Here is a 21,948-nt window from a genome sequence, read left to right as displayed (position 1 = left end):
CCCGGCATTGCTCTTAGTGCTCAGGGTTGTTTTGGCTATCTGAGGTCTTTTGTGCTTCCATATGAATCTTAGGATTTTTTTCCAATTCTGTGAAGAATGTTATGGGGATTTTGATTGGCATTGCATTAAATCTATACATGGCTATTGGTAGGATGGTCATTTTCACAATATTAATTCTTCTAATCCATGAGCATGGGAGGTCCTTCCATCTTCTGATGTCTTCCTCAATCTCTTTCTTTAAAGATTTAAAATTTTCATTGTACAGGTCTTTAATGTCTTTGGTCAGGTTTATTCTGAATTTTTTTTTTTTCAGCTATTGTGAAGGGGAGTGTTTCCATGTGCTCTTTGTCTGACTGCTTGTTATTAGTATGTAGAAATGCTACAGACTTTTGTAGGTTAATTTTGTAACCTGCCACTTAACTGAGTGTGTTAATAGTTTCTAGGAGTTTTCTCATGGAATTTTTGATGTCTTTTAGATATATTGTTTTCAAAAAGGGATAATTTGATGTCTTCTTTTCTAATTATTACTCTTTAATTTCCTTCTCTTGTCTTATTGCTCTTGCAAGAGTTTCAAGTACTATATTGAAAAAGAGTTGAAACAGTGGATAGCCCTGTCTGGTTCCTGATTTTAATGGAAATGCTTCCAATTTTTCTCCATTTAGTATGATGTTGGCTATGGGTTTGTTCCATATAGCTTTAATTATGTTGAGATATGTTCCCTCCAGAACAATTCCTTCTAAGACTTTTAACATGAATGCATGTTGAATTTTGTCAAATGCCTTTTCTGCATCTATTCAGATGATCATGTGGTTTTTCTTGTTAAGCACATTCATATGTTTTATTACATTTATTGACTTACATATGTTGAACCATCCCTGCGTCTCTGAAATAAAGCCGACTTGATAATGGTGGATGATCTTTTTGATGGATTTTTAATGTGTGTCTGTATGCGGTTTGCAAGTATCTTGTTGAAAATTTTTGCATCTATGTTCATTAAGGATCTGGGTCTATAGTTTTCTTTTTTGCTGTATCTTTACCTGGCTTTGGTGTTAGAGTGATGCTGGTTCATAGAAGGAATTTAGACGTTCTCCCTCCATTTCTATCTTTTTGAATAAATTAAGTAGTATTGGATGTAGATCTTCTTTAAATGTCTGGTAGAATTCTGCTGTAAATCCATCTGGTCCTGGGCTCTTTTTAGTTGGGAGGTTTTGTATTACAGTTTCAATATCCTTATGTGTTATGGGTCTGTTTAAGCTGTTGATCTCTTCTTGGTTTAGTTGATCTCTTCTTGCTTTTAGATAACTGTCCATTTCTTTTAGGTTTTCAAATTTAGTAGTGTATTAGTTTTTAAAGTATTCCCTTATAATGTTCTGGATCTTTTTGGTGTCTGTTGTGATTTTGTTGATTTAGAGGTGCTCTTTCTTTCTTTTGGTTAACTGGGCTAGTGATCTGTCAATCTTGTTTATCTTTCCAAAGAACCAGCTCTTGGATTTGTTGATTCTTTGTATTATTTTCTTTGTTTCTAGTTTCATTAATTTCTGTTCTGGTTTTTGTTATTACTTCTTGTCTGGTGGGTTTGGGTTTCATTTGTTGTTGCTTTTCAAGTGTGTTGAGTTGCAATGCTAAGTCATTTATTTGTAACTGATAACTGATTTTTTTAATTAGAAGAAGCATTTCATTACAGTTTTAACATATTCATAACAATTTCCAGAGCAAAGATACATCTCTTTCAAAAGTGGCTATAAAATTTTTAGGTTCATAGTTGAATTAATACAGTTATACAATATTGAACTCAGTATACGCCCTGTAAGACACAAATTGAATGAGTTTTTAACCTTTAAAAAATATCTTCATTTCATTTTAAAATATACTGTTTCTTACAGAAAGACTCACTGTTTTGCTAATAACACTTAGATGTTGGCACATGTGTCTCTAATCTGTATGTTAAGTTATTTATTTGTGTTCTTTCTGATTTTTTTAATATAGGCACTTAGAGCTATAAACTTCCCTTTAAGGACTGCTTTCCATGTGTCCCAGAGGTTTTGTTGTGTTATATTGTCCTTTTCGTTTAGTTCCAGGAATACTTTTATTTCTTTCTTAATTTCTCCTTTGACCCATACATCATTCAGGAGTGTGTTGTTTAATCTCCATGTGTTCATGTAGTTACTAGGGCTTCTTCTGGTGTTGATTTTAAGCTTTATTGCATTGTGGTCTGATAGAATGCATGGAATTATTCCAATATTTTTGTCTTTGTTGAAGTTTGTTTTGTGCCCCAGTATATGGTCGATTTTGGAGAAAGTTCCATGGGGCTGGAGTTACCTAGGAAAGATGTTGGCACCAGGAAGCTCCCTCTAATCCTAATTCTTAACAGGCAACCTGTATTATTCACTTAAAGGCTGTCCACCATTTCTTCACCTCTAAACCTGTCCTTAATATGTCATATTCTGGCTTCTACTGGAGCCTGCATTCCCAGGATTGCAATTCCAAGACTCAAATCCATCTTGCTTCAGAAATCATTTAAACGTCTTTGAATGGTAATATATCCTTGATGGTGTTTTATTGGAGAGTCTTGAGTATTATAGTCCTAGCAGGAGCATAGCAGTCAGAGCATACACTTCCACATGTAAGTTAACTGATCAGATCACAACTTTCAGTGTTGGAACAGAATTACTTCTCTGTAAAACAGCAGCTTTGTGACATTTTAACTTTAGTATACTTCTTCTTCCTCACCCTCTCTTTCAACAGAATCTGCACCAACCTCCTCATACTTCTTCTGTAGACCAGCCATGTCCTCATGAGCCTCAGAGAACTCCCCCGATGCCCTCATCCACATTCCAGTGTACAAAGGCACACTTGCCATACATCAAATCAAACTTCTGGTCTAGGCGGGCCCAGGCACCTCAGCAATGGCTGTGGTGTTGCTTAGCAGACACAGTTCACTGTATCTTGGCCATGTCTCCACCAGGTACCACAGTGGAAGACTGGTAATTAATGCCAACTTTGAAGTCAGTGGGGCACCAATCCACAAACTGGATGGTATGCTTGTTCTTGATGGTAACAATGGCAGCATTGACATCTTTGGCAACCATATCACCATGGTGCAACAGGCAGTAAGCCATGTATTTCCCATGGTGAGGGCCACATGTCACCCTCTAGATGACTGGCTCAAAGCAGGCATTGGTGATCTCTGTTACAGAAAGCTGCTCATGGTAGGCTTTCTTAGCAGGGATGACAGGGGCATATGTGGCCAGAAGGAAGTGGATGCTTGGGGTAGGGCACCAGATCTGTCTGGAATAAAGTCAGATCTACATTCAGGGCTTCATCCAATCTCAGGGAAGCAGTGATGGAAGATACAATTTGACCTAGTAACCCATTTTGGTTAGTGTGGGTTGAGTGTTCAATATTGAGGTTTCTATAATAGGTGTCATAGATGGCCTCTTTGTCTACCATGAAGGCAAAATCAGAGTGCTCCAGGGTGGTGTGAGTGGTGAGGATGGAATTGTAGGGCTCTACAATAGCAGTGGAAACCTGGGGGGCTGGGTAGATGGAGAAATCTAGCTTGGACTTCTTTTCATAATCAACAGAGAGTCGTTCCATCTTTGGGGAGGTGAACCTGAGCCAGTTTCCCCACCAAAGTGGTGGAAAACCAAGAAGCCCTGAAGTCTTATGCACTGGTTAGATAGCTTGAGAATTTGGTCCAAGACAAGGTCAATGATCTTCTTGCCAATGGCGTAGTGCCCACAGGAATAGTTCTTGGCAGCACCTTCCTTGCCTGTGATGAGCTGCTCAGGGTGGAAGAGCCGGCAGCAGTACCAGCTTCATCAATGACTGTGGGTTCCAGGTGTACAAACACTGCCCTGGGCACATGCTTGCTAGTGCCTATCTCATTGAAGAAGGTACTGAAAGGAGTCATCCCTGCCCCCAGTGGTCTTGTCTGGCCATCAAGCTGGATGCTGTGTTCCAGGCAGTAGAACTCCCAGAAAGCATTGAAAATCTGAACATCAGCCTGGCCAATGTGGATGAAGATGTACTTACACATGGTTGCTCCTTTGTGGCTGCCAAGGAGATGGTGGAAATGAAGAGGAGGGAAGTTGTTGCTTCTTAAACAACATTTTTTATGTGTATCTCTGTATGTATGTGTTTGTGTGTGTGTTTACATGTGCATGTATGTGTGCATTTGCACGTGTGTACACACGCATATGGAGTTCATAGAACAACCTCAGTTGCCTTTTCTCCCTCAGGAGTCATCCATCTTTTCTTTTTAAAAGATTTCATTTATTTTATTTTATGTGTATGAGTGTTCTGTGTGCATGTGTGTAAGTGCATGATGTTCATGTGTGGTACACACAGAGGTCAGAAGAGGGCATCAAAGCCTCTAGAACTGGAGTTAAGGAAGCCTCCATGTGGGTTCTCTGGAAGAGCAGTAAGTGCCCCTAACCACTGAGCCATCTCTCCAGTCCACCATTTTTTTTTTTTTTTTTTTTTGAGACAAGGTTCCTCACTGGCCTGGGGCTCACCAATTAGGCTAGGCTGGCTGGCCAGCAGCTCCAGAGATCCTCTTGTTTCCACCTCCCCAGCCCTGGAATTACATACACAAGCCACTATGCCTGGCTTTCTGAGTGCCTGAGATTGAACTCAGGTCCTCGTACCTGCAGCCCAGCTCTCCCCCAGTTTCCTAAATAACATTCTTCTTTTCTCTTTCTTTTAAACTGAATGGTGATGAGTGCTATAGGAGTAGACTAAGCAGCAGAGATTGTTTTAGCTTGCTTCTTTTAAAAATTAATATTTAGAATTTTATGTATATGAGTGTTTTACCTTCATGTATATAAGTGCACCCATGTATGTAATAGCCACGGGGGCCAGAATAGATCCCCTGGAAATAGAGTTATGGACTGTTACTAATGGTCGTGTGTGTGCTGGGAACTGAACCCAGGTCCTCTGTAAGAGCAGCCAATGGTCTTAACTGCTGAGCTAGCTCTCCAGCCCCTTATCTTGCTTCTTTATTCCAGGATGCCTTGGGCACAGGAGAATTGTTTGCCTCATTTTCTCTTAGTTTCTCATCTGTAGAATTAGGAAATAATGTCTATAAACAGTGATGCTGTGAAGATTGGATGAGCTAATAAAACTCTCAGAGCTGGTACTGGTAAGTACCATCCAGCCATCATCACCCAGACCCAGTGGTCTCCTAGGTTCCAGTTGTCATCACCCAGTGACCAGCAGGCCCGGGGATCTCTTAGGTTCATTTTTGCTGTAAAATTCCACAAATTATTTTTGGATTTTTTTGTTTGATTCTGTTTTGTTTTTTGAAACAAGGTCTTCCTGTAGCCCTAGCTGGCTTGGCATTCTCTATGTAGACCAGGCTGGCCTCCAACTGGTAGAGATCTTCCTGCCTCTGCCTCCCAATTTCTGGGATTGAAGTTGTGTGCCACCATTCCCAGCTAAATCCATGAATTCTAACAACACAAAATCAACTACATTTTCATGAATCAGTTCCCGTGTCCCTGATGGCATTGTTGGCTCCAGTTATCTAATACACCAAACAGTCCTGTCAGTTTATACCATTCGATTAGCTGAAAAGAAGGCCAAGATCAAAGAACTTGCCACACAAGAATGAGTTTGTCCTGGAAAACAGCAGAACTAGAATTCAGAGTAATTCCAGGCTGGGAAAACTACATGGAGAACAGGAGAGGGGTATCAGAATACAAAAGAAACATTACATGTCAGCAGGGAGAGAGACAAAGGGTTCTTAGTCTATCAGAAGAAAGCTTCCAGAAGCAAGAGCTCATGGGCCAATAACTGACAGCACTTGGTCTCACCTGGGCCAGTGCTGAGGATCAAAGCCAGGTCTTTGGTGCCTGCTAAGCAAGCACTCTGCCACCTGAGTTACATCCCCAGCCTCAAAACAGGTACTTTAGGGGTAGTCTTAAGAGCTAGGGTTAGGGGAATGGCTCAGTGGTGAAACACCTGCCTAGCGTGTGCAAGACCTTGACTTTTATTCATAGCAAGGAAAAAACAAACAAACAAGCCAAAGAGACTTAAGCTGTACTTTATTTATTTATTTATTTATTTAATTTATTTATTAATTTATTTATATTACTTTTTTGTGGGCTAGGAGTTGAACCCAAGGTCTTACAACATGCCAGGCAAGCTCTCTAACACTATGCCACACCCATAGATAGTTTTTATTTTTAAATTAATTGATTTTTTAAGTTTAAAAGGTTAAAATTTGATTTTTAAAGTCTAAAGTTTCATTTAATTAAAAATTTTTTATGTGTATGAGTATTTTGCCTGCATGTATGTAATTGCACCACATGCATGCAATGCCCACAGAGGCCAGAAGAGGGCATTGAATTCCCTGGAACTGAAGTTATGGATGGTTGTTAGCTGCCATGTGGGTGCTGGGAACCAAACCAAGGTCCTCTAGAAGAGCAGCCAGTGCTCTTAACCACTTAGCCATCTCTCTGGCCACAATTAATTTTTCTCTCTTTTTTTAATGAGAAATTTTGCTGGTTCAAGAATTTAATGCAATGAATTTTTAATTCAGACCTCCTCCCCATCTCCACCCTCACCCTCCCACCCCACCTTCCTGCCCTGGATTTTGTGTCTTCTGTTTGCAAATGAAAAATCTCATCCATCTTATATAACACATCTGAGCTGGTTGCTGGAGAAATCCTATCATTAGAGAGTGTCAGTGGTCTATAATTCTCAGGTGTGCCAAAGCAAGGGTACAATCCCTTTCCTTTGTACATGTTTTGGGTCTTAATATATCCAGGTTTCTTGGAGTGGGATTTTCACTCTTAATTTCTGTTTCTCTTACACACTGCTTAGGAATGTCGAGTAGGGATTTCTTTTTTTCCTCAGTGGTCAGAAATACTTGGTTTTCTTCATCAAAGCCTGCTCAACAATCACTTCCTAATGTGTCTGCTCGGCCCCAAGGAGTTTCCCAGAAAACTCCCTGGCTCCCACAAAACTCTCTAGCACAGCAATGGACTCCACTTCTAATGAAGCTCAAACCACGACGAAGTCAGTCGGGACAAATTCAGCTACATGCCCTGGAAGGCTCTTGTTGGCCTGTCTTTGTCGGAGGCTTTCTAGCGATCACACCATGAGTCAGCAACTGTGTCCTGCATAGAAGTAGGAGAGATTCAAGGACCCTTGTAGAAGTTATTGTTTCTCCAGGATTTTATCCTCTAGTCCTTCCATCCTCCCTCCCTCCCTTTCTTCTTTCCTTCTTTCCCTGCTTCCTTTCTCCCTCCTTTCCTCCCTTCTTCCCTTCCTCCCTCCCTCCCTCCCTCTCTGACTCCCCCGCTCCAACCCCTTGGAATGTTGTATAGTTGAGGGCAGGGGCAGGAAGTAGAATGACTGGGCGTCTAGAGCTGGGTCTGCGTTAGATTCTGACTGAGGGCCTGAGGGAAGTTGATTATTTTCTTTGCCTATGTTTTCCCACCTTTAGCTGAATTTTGTGGAATTTCAATGAGATGCAGTGTAAAATTGTTTTTGATTTATTTATATTTTATTTTAATTTTTTAAATTAATTAATTTTATGTGTATGAATGTATTGCCTGCATGTATGTGAGCGCACCTGTGTCATGCAATGCCGTGGAAGTCAGGGCTTTGAATTCCCCTAGAACTGGAGTTAAGGACGATTTGTAGTTGCCATGTGGGTGCTGGGAATCGAACCCAGGTCCTCTGCAAGAGCAGTCAGTGCTTTTAACTGCTGAGCCATCTCTCCAACCCCTTATTTTTATGTGTGTAAGTGTATTGCCGGCATGCGTGTAAGTGTACCCATGTGGTACAATGTATGTGGAGGTCAGAAGAGGGCATCAGATCCCCTGGAACTGGAGTTACTGTTGGTTGTTAGCTGCTATGTGGGTGCTAAGATCTAAACCTCTGCAAGACCAGTCAGTGCTCTTAACTACTGAGCCATCTCTCCAGTCCCATTTTTAAGAAATTATTTAAGAAATGACCATGTGAGATTATATGAGAAATGGCCATGTTTCTGAAACACCATGAAAGAAGGAATACAGTCAGTAAACTCTTTAGATATGATAATATGTATTTTAAGATTTTATTTTTTTATTTTTAATTATGTGTATGTGTGTGTGTTGGGGGGAGTATGTGCATGTGAGTCCAAGTGCCCTTGGAGGCCAGAGGCATCAGATCCCCCAAGAGTTGGAGTTACAGGTTGTAGGTGGTTGGAAGCCACCTAATATGGTTGCTGGGAATTGAACCAGGGTTCTCTGGAAGAGCGGCAACATGTCCTCTTAACCACTGAGCCATCTCTCCAGCCCAGCAGTATGTATGTATGTTGTTATTATTGTTGTCTTGAGACAGGGTCTCCTTGTAGCCCTGGCTGGGCTGGAACTCACTATGCAGACCAGGCTTGGCCTTGATCTCACAGAAATCCCTCTGCTGCCCCAAGAGCTGGGACTAAAGGCGTGTGCCACCACACCCAGCTCAATAGTATGTTTTAAAGCTAGACTCCAATCCTGAAAATAAGCATTCTTGAAATCAGAAAATAGTACTTACCTTGCTGTATGGTAGGGAGGTGGCTACTTTATAGTTTCTTGCTTGACTGCAGTTAGGGATGGGGAGAAAGGAGTTTATTTTAGATCTTTGACCATTAGAAGAGTCAAGGGAGGACAGAGGGAGTCCCTTGACAGCAAATGTGCAGGTAGCCACAGACTCACCCAAGCACACTGCCAGGTTATTTTGCAGTAGCTTTCCACTCATTACATAATTACTCATTGAACAATCTACTCAGAGTCACTTGTACTTCTGAGGGATGAACCTGAATACTGACAAAATGCTAGAGGTTTAATTTACATGCAGGAAGGCCACCACTGCAGAAGCAAAATAAAAGGAGGCTTACCACAAACAGAGAATGGGGGGTAGTGAGGGGCCAGTGATGGCTCGGAAGTTAGGAGCTCTGGCTGCTATCACAGAGGATGCAAGTTTGGTTCCCAGCACAGACATAGCAGCTCACGACTACCTGTAACTCCAGCTAAAAAGAGATCCATTGCTCTCTTCTGGCCTCTTTGAGTACCAGACACAAGCATGAACATGATGTACATACATATATGCAGATACACAAACACATAAAAATAACTACATCTTTAAAAGAAGGAATCGTGGTAGTTAACACAGTCAAGAACTCATTTGACAGTTCTTAAAATTTAGAACCCATAACAAAGTTCCCAAATCATCTTAGGACACAAGGTCTGACTCAGTAGCACTTTCGTAGAGGGGTGGGTACCAGCACAACCTGGCTTAAAATAATCAAGTCCAGATGCTGTTGCCTAAGAAGTCGGCACCATTCATTGCCATGACCTGGATCGTATTTCAAAAGTGTCAAATCAAAGCTGTCCCACCAAAGCCCGATTCCTAATGAATCCCTTATGCATTCCACGTCTTGAACACAAAAGTGAGGTGTCCTTTGGGGAGTAGAATTCAGACTTAGAAAAACAGAAACTAGCTGGTATGATCCTTTGTGAAACCCACACCAGAGTGGTCAGTCACTCACTGTGGGATTATTTACTGCCTCATTAAGATGTTTTCATTTTAAATGCCCTGCCTGAGAGTCGTCAAAATATTTACAGAGGAAAGGGAATGAGAGTTGAAGGAAATTTAGTAGATATCTGGACGTTTAAGAATATATATATATAATGATGACTTTCTGTCATTTTAATTCAGTGTGATTAAGAGTGAGATTTACAAAGCTCTATCAATTCTGTGTGTTAAATCCTGGCATTCCCTCCTGGAGGGAGAGTCCAGCTATGGGGTGTTGTCCAGTCCTGATCTATTATGCTAAGTATGTCAGGATGGTAACTAGCAAGTGCCTCTCCTTTCAAAGAACAGAAAAGGACTTTCCCTAAGTTGATCACTAGACACACACAGACAAACACATGGACTGATGGATAAACAGCTTGGTAGGTGGACTGGTAGAGGGTGAAGAAGGGGCTGGATGTCTGGATGGGGTGTAAGTTGATAATAATGTCACTGATTTCTAGAAAAAAATAGCTTCCTAACTTCAGGTTATCAGTTCAACATAATTTCTCATAAATATGCTACTTACAGCCTCGAGGGGTATTTATCCTATAATTTAGGGAAATGGGGCTGTGCCCTGTGACGGCCTTAAGGATTTTGAAATTCAAGAAAGAAAGCCCTCCTATTCGTTATCCAACATATACCACGGTGTTCACTCAGTTTCTGCCAGGGGAAACTTCTCATGAAACTTAAATGGCTACTTGATCTCCATTCCTACTTGCAAAATCTTAAAAGAAAAAAAAAGTGTTTTGATGTATTTTGTAGTTCATGTATATGAGTGTTTTGCCTGCATGTATATAGAGCCAACAACAGAAAGAAATAATACTTGAGATAGAGAGCTGATTGGTAAAGAGAACCAGTGTCAATGGGAGGTTTGTAAACCTGGACACAGCAAGTCCGGTCCTGGAACCCACATCACAGAAATTCCTGCAAGTTTGCATGAAGTTCCTTGCTCAAGAAAGTTATCTCAGTTTTTCTTTATAACAGGAAAGAAGGAAAAAGAAACTGTGGTGTCTACAAAAGAAAAATTGGTCAAATAAATTGTACAACAGCCAATCTGCAGAAGGCTTTGCCAGGGTTAAAACAGAATGCCTTGCTGGTGAGATCAAATTCCTACATGAAGTCAGAATAATGAAGTTGCTCTGTTTATGTTATTCAAAATGCCATTTGATTATGGGTAGAGATGTAAGCACTTATGAAGTATTCTTGGAGGATGGCCAGCAAACTGTTAAAAGTTACTTCTGGGGAGGGAGGTAAAATTGGGTGGAGATCAGGTTTTCAACTTCTTTATTCATGCCTCCTTATTATGTGAATATTATTTGCGTGTGTGTGTGCGTGTGTGTAAGTATAATTACCCATCACTGATTAATCTTCAGACTGAGTCAAGCATCCATCTCAAATCCTGGAAACAAACAAGTCTATTTATATTTTAATTTTTTTGGATTTCAGGTTGATTTGTCTTTCCTCTGCATATTTATGAAGTTGTTGATCCTGTGGTAACGTGTGGTGTGTGTGTGTGGTGTGTGGTGTGTGGTGTGTGTGTATGCGTGTGTGTGTGTGTGTGTGTGTGTGTGTGTGTGTGGTGTGTAGGCCAGAGGTCAACCCCTGCGTGTCTTCCTTGGTTGCTGTCTACCTTATTTTTTGAGACATGGTCTCTCACTGAAACTGCATCTGGTTGATTAGTTTTGGCTAATGGACTAGGGAACCCCAGGAGTCCCCCTGTCTTGCTCTCCCCAGCATTGGTAAGCAAACACCCCTCCCAAGCCTTTTGTACATGGGCCTAGAGATTAAACTCACATGGTCATGATTGTGCAGCAAACATTTTACTGACGGAGCCATCTCCTAACCCATTTGGATGTTTCAAAAGAACACATATCATTTGTGTAATTTAAAAAGTGTAAACATAGGGCTGGAGAGATGGCTCAGTAGTTAAGAGCACTAGTGGCTCTTTCAGAAGACCGGGGTTTGATTCCTAACACCCACATGGTGGCTAACAACCATCCCAAACCCCAGTTCAAGGGACTGCCCTCTTCTGGCCTCCATGGGCATTGCGTAACATAGGTGCACTTACATATATGCAGGCAAACACTCACACACATCAAATAAAAATAAACAAAAATTTTAAAGTGTGAACAGAAATGTAAGGCTGCATATCTCCAGGAGAGACAAAGGACCTTGCCAGTTTGATGAATCACATGTTTTGAGCCAAGAGGGCCACACAGGTACCGGGTGACAAGAACAGAGATGGAGGAATGACAGCACAGCTGCAAACCTCTCACCAGAGTTGGCCCTATGGCAGAAAACAGGTTTGATTTTCTTTGGAACAGAGGGGGAAGATTTTGAAAAGGCAGGTGATAGCCACCACCCAGAGGTCTTGCACCCTGACAGATGGGGGCGCTGTTGTAGCTCAAGGTAGTTCAGTAAGTTTTCCCAAGAGGCCCAGCTGAGGTGAGCTTTCCTGCACAGGCAGTAGAGGGTGCCTTGTAGGCTCAACATGGATCTCAGACCTCGCCGCTGTGTTCTGGGCTGGGGGGTTGCTGAGCAGCCAACAGGATCATGATTTCTGCAAGATACTGGAGCAGTCTGCCTCCCCTTCCCTGGGGGGCATTCCTATAGAAGGTGCTCCTCCAAGTTCCCTGCTGTTGGGGTCTTTCTCAAGTGATAGAGTACTTTCTCAGGAGATAGTCTCCTTCAAGTTGTAGCCCAGAGCCCTCAGTTCTGCATCAGCCCCTGTGGAGAGGGGACTCTTAGGATGCACTGCCAGGACATCTGGACTTTGAGGTGCAAGTCCCAGGAAGCGGCTGAGCTGTGGAGAAGGTCGGCCCTTCCCTGGGAGGACTCCAGCATTTGTTGCAGTGGTATAAAGCAGCCCTGGTGGGAGTCAGATTGGAATTTCACTCTAGTGTCAAGACCCTGATGGAGCCAGTGGCAAGCAAGTGTGTGCTCCAGCCGTAAGCCTGCTGTTTTTAATAACAATATCCAGGTAGTACCTACAATTAAGAGCAGTTTTGAGCAGCAAGCACCGAATGCTACTCACCTCACCGAATTCTCATAGCAACCTGGTAACAGAAGTGACTGTCCTAACGACAGTTTATTACACAGAGAGATAAACTGTCTCTTTTCAGATAAGGAATCTGAGGCACAGAGTAACTGTCCAAGTTCAGACAGACATGAGGGAGATGCTAGGTTCCTCACTGTTGGGCAGTATGGTCAATAGCATCCTTAGGACACGGTATAGGGGAATAGACTGATGGACAGGAGGGAAGGGCTCAGTTAGGGACAGTGCAGCAGAGGACACAGCTGTGAGGGAATTACTTCAAAGCCTTTGACGGAGAGATACATACTCTGTTAGTCCATTTTTGTTCCTATAATGAGATACAAGAGTCGGACGAACTTTATAAAGGTGTCTTTAGCTTTATTTTGGATGTTGAAAGTCCAAATGACTTGGTGCAGGGTCCAGCAGGGGCCCACCTCAACTGTGAGATTCCTTGATGGACAGTGAGATGCATGTGACAGGGCCGGATCATATTGTCAAATGGGAAGCCAGAAATGGGTTCCACAGTCCTTCAATAGGGAGATTCTCAATCATCTAAGGGCCCTATAGCCTCTATTATTATTACTGTTATTATCATTATTATTACTATTATTATTTTATGTGTATAAGTGTTTTGCCTGTATGTATATAAGCGTACCAGTGTCTTTCAATGTCCATGGAGGCCAGAAGAGGGCATCAGATCCCCTTGAACTGGAGTTATGGACCATTGTTAGCTAGCATGTGGGTACTAGGAACCGAACCTAGGTCCTCTGAAGGAGCAGATAATGTTCTGAACCTTGAGCCATCTCTCTCCCATAACCTGTCTTAAAGCTCCACTACCTCTCACTTCACCTACCAGGGACCAAGCGTCCAACAGACTAAACTTTGGAGGACCCGCTCAAACTGTGTTCAAACCAAAGCAGAGGCACTTTGAGGAATTATAGAATTCTGGGAACACAGCCTAAAGTTTGAAGCTTCCTGGCTCATGCATTAAGACTTTTAATTACTTATTTATTCACTTTTTATTTATTCATTTGTGTGTGTGTGTGTGTGTGTGTGTGTGTGGTGGTGCACATGTGGATGTCAAAGGACAAGTTTTAGGAGTCTGTTCTCTCCTTCCGCTATGTGCATCCTGGGGACTGAACTCAGGTTATCAGGCTTGGCAGCAGGCATCGCACTGGTTCTACTCATCCAAAAGACTCTGTATTAGTTTCTTTTGGCCTACACAACAAATGAGCACAGATGGGTGTCTTACTTTCTCACTGAAGGCCAGCATCTGAAGTCAGGATGCCATAAAGGCCGCCCTCTGAAGCTCCAGGAGTGACTCAGTTCCGTGCCTGTCCCAGCTGCTGGCAGGCAGCTCTTGACTTGTGGCTGCACTATTCTAGTCTCTGTCGCTACACTCCCTTCACCTCGGGACTCTCCTGCTCCTACCTTAGGACCTCGTGATACTTAGAGACTGCAGGAGTAACTTGGGATAGCCTCATCTCACAACCTTACCCTCACTGCATTAGCACACTTTCCCTAGTCCAGATAAGGCAATGTTTGTGAATTCCCAGGATCTGGATTGGATCTTTTGGCTGGCCATGGTTTTGTGTACACTATGATTCGGTTTCCCTAGCAATATTTGCTCAAAAGGCTTGCCTTTTGCCCACCTAACTATTTAGAACACTGTAAAAAATACCAGTTGACAAGTCCGGGTGCTCCTGCTAGGTGTTTCTTGAGCTGGGCATGGTGGCCCACGCCTTTAATCACAGCAATCTGAAGGTAGATGCAGGTGGATCTCTCTGAGTTCGTGGCCAGCCTGATCTACATAGCGAATTCCAGACCAGCTGTGGGTACAGGGAGACCCTGTCTCAAAAAACAAAAACAAAGCAATAACAATAACAAATCAATTGATTATAAATGCAAGAGTTTATTTCTGGAGCTGTCCATTTTGTTCAATTGATGTATACCTTTACTGTCTGTCCTCTCTAACTACAGAATTAGAGTAAATTATGAAACAGGGGAGTAAAAATCTTCCAACACTCTTCTTTCTTTTAAAAAAGGCTTTGGCCACTGTAGGGCCTTTTGTTAGGATCTGCTCATCAATTTCTGGAAAGTCCTCACAAGGACTGTATTGAGTCTGTAAATCAAAATCAAGCTGGGGTACACAATGCTTCCCCATTTGCTTACATCTTTAATTTCTCATAGTGTATTTGTAGTTTTCAATGTATGCCTTATTTTTTTCCCAGTTAAAATGTAATTTAATTCCTATTATTCCATTGTTTGGAATTGTATGGATTTGATTTCTTACTTTGACTTTCAGATATTTTCACTTACAGAACACATTTTATTTTCAAATTTATGGATACAGTCTCACCATACTAACACATGTATTAATTGTTTCAGGTTTGCAGAACATTCCTCAGGATTCTCTACGTACAGCACCATGCCATCTACACAGAGGGATCCTTTCCAATCTGGATGCCGTTTTGTCTTTCCCTCCCTTCCTTCCTCTGTTCCTCCTTCCATCCCTTCTTCCCTTCCTCCATCCTCCCCTTCTTTTTAAAACACTTTTTTCCATATTGTATAGGCTGGATCCTCTAACTCAGTCCTGAATAGAAGTTAGGGATATTTGTGCCCTTGCTCAAGACACATTTGTATGTAGCTTTCTGGTAATTTATCTGGCTTTTTTAATCACAAAAATGAACTGGCCTCACAAAATGAACTGGATAATGTTTCCACTTCTATTTTTTCCTGAAAGAAACTTGTAAGTTATTGGCATTATGTCTTTAAATATTGGTAGAACTTCCTAGCGAAGCCACATGGATTGTAACTTGTGGGGAAATTTTAATGACTAATTCTTGGCTAAGATCTACAAAGATGTTTTATTTCTTCTAGAAAATCTTGCTTTGACAATTTGTATTTCTTTTGAAATATGTTCATTTTATCTTAGCTGCCTAACTTGTTGGTATAAACATTTAATTTCTGTAAAGCTGGTGTACCGCTGTCTCCTCAGGACCTGATTTTGGTGACCTGAGTCTTGCTTGATACTTCTTCCCAGTCCAGCTGAGGATCTGCCAGGCGTGTGATTGCGTTTTAATATCATTTTCTCTGTTATCTTTCTGAGTTCCTCACTCATCTTTTCCCCCTTCTGCTTCTCTTGGTTCAATTTGCTCTTCTTTTTCTATTCTTTAAGGAGGAAGCTTAGGTAGCTGATTGGACACTTTTTCTTTTTCCTTGATTTTGGCATTCAAAGCCTGTATAAATTTCCTCCTAACCACTACTGTGGTCGCATCACAATTTAATATTCTGTATTTAATTTCCTTCAGTCCCTTGCACTAAAACTCCTCCTTTGTGAACTTCGATTTGTGTGTTAACTAGTTGTGTGCTGGTTAATAACTAGATACTTGCGATTTTTCCAGGTTTTTTTTTTTTTTTTTTCCTAATGTGGACTCTGACTATTGAAACAATGGACCCCAAGAAATTCCCCAGGAATCTCCTGCTGGAGGAAGAAGAGGTTGAAACCATGGGGACACACAGAAGGGGAACTTGAGGGGGAACTTCCAACTTTTATCCTGGAGAAAGATTTACAGCTGGTCAGATGACCTTGCAGGAGAGACTTGGAGCTGAGACAGTAGTGTCAAGAGACCACACAGCATGGCCTCACTGCTTAGTTACGACCATCTCTTAGCTTCTGTTTATATCTTACCCCCATGGTAAAACCCTGCGGCTAGACTTAGGGGGGAGGGTCACTGGATCTGTTTGTGCCTCTTCCCAATGTGGACACATTGAATGAATTTCTTTTTTTTTTTTTTTCCTGCTTTTCACTATCAATTGGCTCTTTTAATTGGCTTATCAAGGACAAGTGGCCAAACTTGGCTTGCTGGGGCACAGGCTATGACCTTAAGTCTGGTAACAATGATGAGCATGAAGGGAATCAAAAGGCACATTTTGGGGTGTCTGCCACCTGCAGCAGGTTGACCTCAGATGGAAAGATTGGAAAGTTCCAACAGCTGCTGTAATCACTTTATCCCAGGAACATTTTCCTCCCTTCCCACTTCAGCCAGCATCAGCTGCCTTTTATTTCATTTGCTGAAGCAGAAAAATGAGCATTTGGACTTTGGATTCTCAAGAAAGTCTGACCCTGGGTGAGGTTCTCCCCAGTCAGTGCACTTTGGGTGTTGCTTTCCGTCTCTACCTCCACTCCCTGTTCACACGGTTATATTTCCTTAGTGGACTGAGACACGTTTGCTGGAACACTTGTTTTAACTCTAATCTGGTACTGTTTCATGTATTTGAGGCAGTGATGCTGAGTCCATGCTTGCTCATGAATTAGATGAGCTATATGTAAACCCTTGCTAGAAGGAGAACTAATATATATATAATTTGTTGTTGTTGTTGTTGTCTTTTTTGTCTTTTTGAGACACGGTCTCTCTGTAGCCCCAGCTGTCCTGGAACTCACTATGTAGACCAGGCTGGCCTTGAACTTACAGACATCTGCCTGCCTCTGCCTCCCAAGTGCTGGGATTAAAGGCGTGCACCACCATGCCTAGTGAGAACTAATATTTTTAAAGGACCAAAACCATTAAAAAAGATAGTGTTTGTCTTTATTATCCTGTGTCTTTTCAGTTTAACTTAAATTCATCAGTTGTCCTTTTAGGCTGGAGCAATGGGAAGACCTAAAAATAGCTGTAGGATCCTCTTCTTTTGACCCCACTCTCTTTGAAAAGAAATGCCTTCGGTAACTAGAAATGACAGTTTGAGTGAGTATGAGACATCTTAGTGCTGTATGATTGTTGTAGAAGGGAAAAAAAGGAATACTTTAAAAAAATCCTTTTGGTATTTGTAAAAGTTTTAAAAATATTTGTAAGGTAAAAACTGAATAAAATTTAACCTTTCAAATATTCAAAATGTAAGTGAATTTGGTCTTTCTTTTCAGTCATCCTTTAACTAGCCCATGACAGTGGAGACTCATGAGGATTAGTTGGTTGATGTTGAGGGTTGGAGAGATGGCTCAGTTGTTAAGAATGCTTGCTGCTCTTCTGGATGACTCCACTTCAGTTCCTAGTACCCATGTTGGGAGGCTCACAGGGGATCTGACACCCTCCTCTGGCCTTCTTGGGCATACAGACACAAACAGTAAAAATAAAGATGAATCTTAAAGTAAAAAAAATATGTGCTGGGAGTGGCGGTGCATGCCTTTGATCCCAGCACTGGGGGGCAGAGGCAGGCAGATCTCTATAAATTCGATGCCAACCTGGCCTACAGAGTGAGTTCCAGGCCAGCTGGAAGCCCCTATCTCAAAACAACAACAACAAAACCCCCCCAAAAAAGAAAAAAAAGCCACAGCAGCATGGCTTCAAAACCTCTTAAAACACAGCTCTACCTCCCCTCTCGTTAGTTGTTGATGTCACGCATGTGTGTGCACTGTGGTTGTAGACAACAAAAAAATAGTACTTGCTTTTATTATGTAGTATCATATCATATTGTATTGCAGTATTTTTATCTTATTTTTTGGATTGAGATAGGGTCCCAGGTAGCACAGGCTGATAGCTAAGGATGACCTTGAACTGCTGACCCTCCTGTCTTTTTGAGACAGGGTCTCCCTGTAGCCCCAGCTGGCCTGGAACTCTCTATGTAAACCAGGCTGGCCTTGAACTCACAATGATCCGCCTGCCTCTGCCTCCCAAGTGCTGAGATTAAAGGTGTGTGCCACCACACCCTGCTAAAACTGTATTTATTTATTTTTATTTTATGTGTGTGTTTTGCCTGAATGTATGTAAGTTCACCTTTGCATGTAGTACCTGTGAGGCCAGAAGAGGGTGAGAGATCCCCTGCAATTGGAGTTATAGACAGTTTTTAGCAGCCATGTAGGTGCTGGGAACTGAACCAGGGTCCTCTACAAGAGCAGCCAGTGCTCTTAAATGTTGAGCCATCTCTCCAGCTCTAGCACTCACTTTTATAATTGTTCGCCTTTATCAGAGACTACCAGGTGAGCCCCACACAGTCCCACATGGGAAATTGGATCAGAGATACTGAGCAGGTTTGGGGCAGCAGGTGACTATTGAGCCAGGTCTTTGATTCTGTTGCTTTAATGGAGCCAGCAGCTAGGGAAGGGATTCTCATTTGCTGTTGCCATGTTAGGTAGTTCTGGAAGGGACAAGTGCCTCAGGGGATCTAGTACTGGGCAGTGCTGTGTGAGAGACAGTGAGTCTCTGGGATGCCCAAGGTACTCCCCAGAAGCTAGGTTGTAAGAATGACTTTTACTGTATGGACATACTCTGGACTAATGATTTTACCTAAACTTGCAACCAAAAAGTTACTATTTGTAATGTAAACAAGCTCAGTAAGCCACATACTCCTCTTGTGACTTGGTCATATGACCTTAATCCCTCAGGACCCCTCCTGGCTCTCCACCCAAGATAGTGTATGAATTCTCCTGCATACATGTTTTACACATGAAAGCATCAAAGAGTTACAAACAGTGCTTTTCTCATTGTAAACAGAGAAAAATTGAGAACTGTCTGTAGTTATGTGTGTGGTATTCTACTCTAGGGAATCAAAGGAGAAAATTCTACTTGGATAAGATAGAAGCGGGTATGATTTCTACTTCCCGATTTCATGCTGGAAATAATGTTTCAATAAAGAACTAGGGAAGCCTTTGCTCAGGAGCACAGTTCTGAGAGACATCTGAAGGAACAGTTCAGGTCTGTTCTTGGCTTTAAAATGGATGCTAAGAGTCAGGCTGTCTTTTTAAGCATGCTTGGGAATGGGTTCACTATATTCCTGAACACGATCCATATAAGGACATGGGGCCTATGCTTAAAAGATTAAAGGTATGTGCATCCCCTCCAGGGATGCTCCGTATGCACTGTCAAATTGAAGGTAAGAGTAGTGGGAGAGACACCTCAAAGGAGGATTGAAACAGGAGTTTCTGGCCCTGAGGATGCATGCCTGACTTCCTCACTGAAAGGAAAGTATCATGGGTACTGGGACCGATGGTGCCACCTCAGGGGCACAAAGCTCACAGGGAATGTTTGAGGCATGGGTGGCCATTTCTACTAGACTTCACGTACAGAGGCTGCTTGAGAATTGTGTCCACATCACTCACCTAAAGTAGGAGGAAAATGCAGTCACAAAACACCAGGAATTATATACAGGAAATGAATGTAAAATGTCATAGGTTCTGTCCCTGCTGGCCTTCATTTCTGGTCTTATTCTCAGAATAGGGCCAGCAGGGATATGAAAGTGGAGCTGAAAACTTCTTTTGTTTTGGCTTCTGTTCATCTTTGTTCTTACCCTGCAAGAGGAGGACCTGGTATCAAGTGGTGGTGCCTAGCCTATGACTACAAGCCTCATGGCTTACTGCTACCAAAGCTGACAGCTTTTCAATACACACACACACACACACACACACACACACACACACACACACGCACCCATTTTCATTTAGCAATTCTATCATGGGTTTCTATGACAGAGTATGAAAGACATACTGTTCACCTCTGCCCCAAAGACAATTTCCAAACTACGTGAAGTGCTCCTATTCATAACACCTCCACTTTTGAAAGTACTCAAATACCCACCAAGCATAGTCCACACAGCAGTGTGTTGAAAGCCAATGCATGCCATAGGGTAGAGGAATCACACAATGTTAATATGCAGGCTGTGGACATGGATTGGTGGTAAAGTGCTTTGTACACAAGCATAGTGACCTGAGTTCAGATCCACTGCACCCGTGTAAAAGTCAGGCATGGTGGATACAACTGTAGCCCTAGGATTGGGGGACAGAGACACGAGGTTATCAGGGACTCCCTATAGCCAGTCTATCCAAAATGATGAGCTTGAGCTTCAGGTTCAGTAAGAAACCCATCTCAAAAATAAGGTGGAGAGCCTGGCACGATGGCACATGCCTTTAGCCCAGCCTGGTCTACATAATGAATTCCAGGCTAGCTGGGGATATGGGGAGACCATGTCTCAAAAAACCTCCCCCAAACCCAAAAGAACCAAAAAAAAAAAAAAAAAAAAATGGAGAGAGCAATAGAAGACACCCAGTGTCGACTCCTGGCCTCCGAGCTCTGACACGCGAGTGAGCACACCCTCAGACACCAAACACACACACTGAAAAAGGCTTAGATGCAAGGAATTCCAAGCAGATTCCACGTAGAAAGTTTAAAATCTAACTTAAAAGTCAAGCATGAGGATGGTAGTGACCCTTGGGTGTTAATAATGAGAAAAGGACATGAGGGGTGTGTGTGTGGGGGGGAGCTTTAAAAGTGCTGCTAACATGTGTCGGTACAAGAGAGTTAATCAGACTGTATAGAAATGACATATTCATGTGTATGTTATGCCCTCATAAAAAGTTAAAAATCTATGACTAATATGGATGCAGTGTGAAGGGCCTTCCCCTGGATAACTTGGTGCCTGGACTGGCTGATGGAGCGGCTGGGGGAGACTGCTGAGGTATGAAGCCCAGGGAGATCACGTAGAGGGAAGGAAACGAGATGCACAGAGGTCTCCACAGAGAGCAGAGGCCGACACAGTCACCCCTGGAGAAACCGGCAAGGGAAGAGCAGACAACGCAGACAACTCTACTCGCAGAACAGATGGTCTTTCCTGTGCAGAGCCCCCACAGCATCTCCTCAGTGTACAGTCCCTGCCTCGGCCAGGCCTTCACGCATAGAACTCATTCTCAGTGAGTGAGACACATGGGGACTGAGAAGGTGGTAACTGTCAATGTGAAAACAAGGGGCAGGTCAGTGGTGGGCGCTGTGGCTGAGCTGAGAAGCCCAAGAGACTGTGTCCAGTGCTCACCACAGAACAGCCAGGCTTCAAACTCTGCTTCAGTCTCCTACCCTCACCATCCATCTGCCTTTAAGTCCATTTCCTTTCCCTTCCCCTCTATCCCTTCCTTCCTTCCGTCCTTTCCCCTTCCTTTCTTCCTTCCTCCTTTCCCGTCCCTCCCCCGGCTCACCCACCTCTCCTTCCCTCACCTCCCCATGCACTCACCAGACCACCAATCTATCCACCATTTATGCTTGTGCTAGGTATCTTTTAGACACTAATGATACAAGGGAACATTTTTTACTGGGTTAGACAGACAAAAATAAAGAAGATAAAGGAATTTACTAAGTGGTATGAGAGAAATCAAGCAGGAAAATGTGACAATACAGCTTGACTATTTTAGCTCACAAAATTGAATATAACTCCTTGGAGGGAAAAACACTAAGAAGAAAGGACTAGCGCAGGGTGGGTAGGGAACACTGCGAAGTCAAGGGCCCAGGGATGGAAACAAGGGCCCAGGGATGGAAACAAGGGCCCAGGGATGGAAACAGCCTTTGCATATTCAGGGAGCAGACAGGAGGCTGGTGCGGCTGGGTGGG

At 42.6% G+C, this 21,948-nt stretch overlaps 1 pseudogene; it reads right to left on the bottom strand.

Annotated features, from left to right (window-relative positions):
* Nucleotides 1-2,707: 2,707 nt before the first annotated feature.
* LOC103745433 lies at nt 2,708-4,039 on the bottom strand (annotated as a pseudogene).
* Nucleotides 4,040-21,948: the final 17,909 nt, after the last annotated feature.

Source organism: Nannospalax galili, unplaced genomic scaffold, assembly GCF_000622305.1.
Source record: "Nannospalax galili isolate Female #2095 unplaced genomic scaffold, S.galili_v1.0 scaffold762, whole genome shotgun sequence".
Classification (NCBI taxonomy): Eukaryota; Metazoa; Chordata; class Mammalia; order Rodentia; family Spalacidae; genus Nannospalax; species Nannospalax galili.
This window is presented reverse-complemented; position numbering and strand designations above follow the sequence as displayed.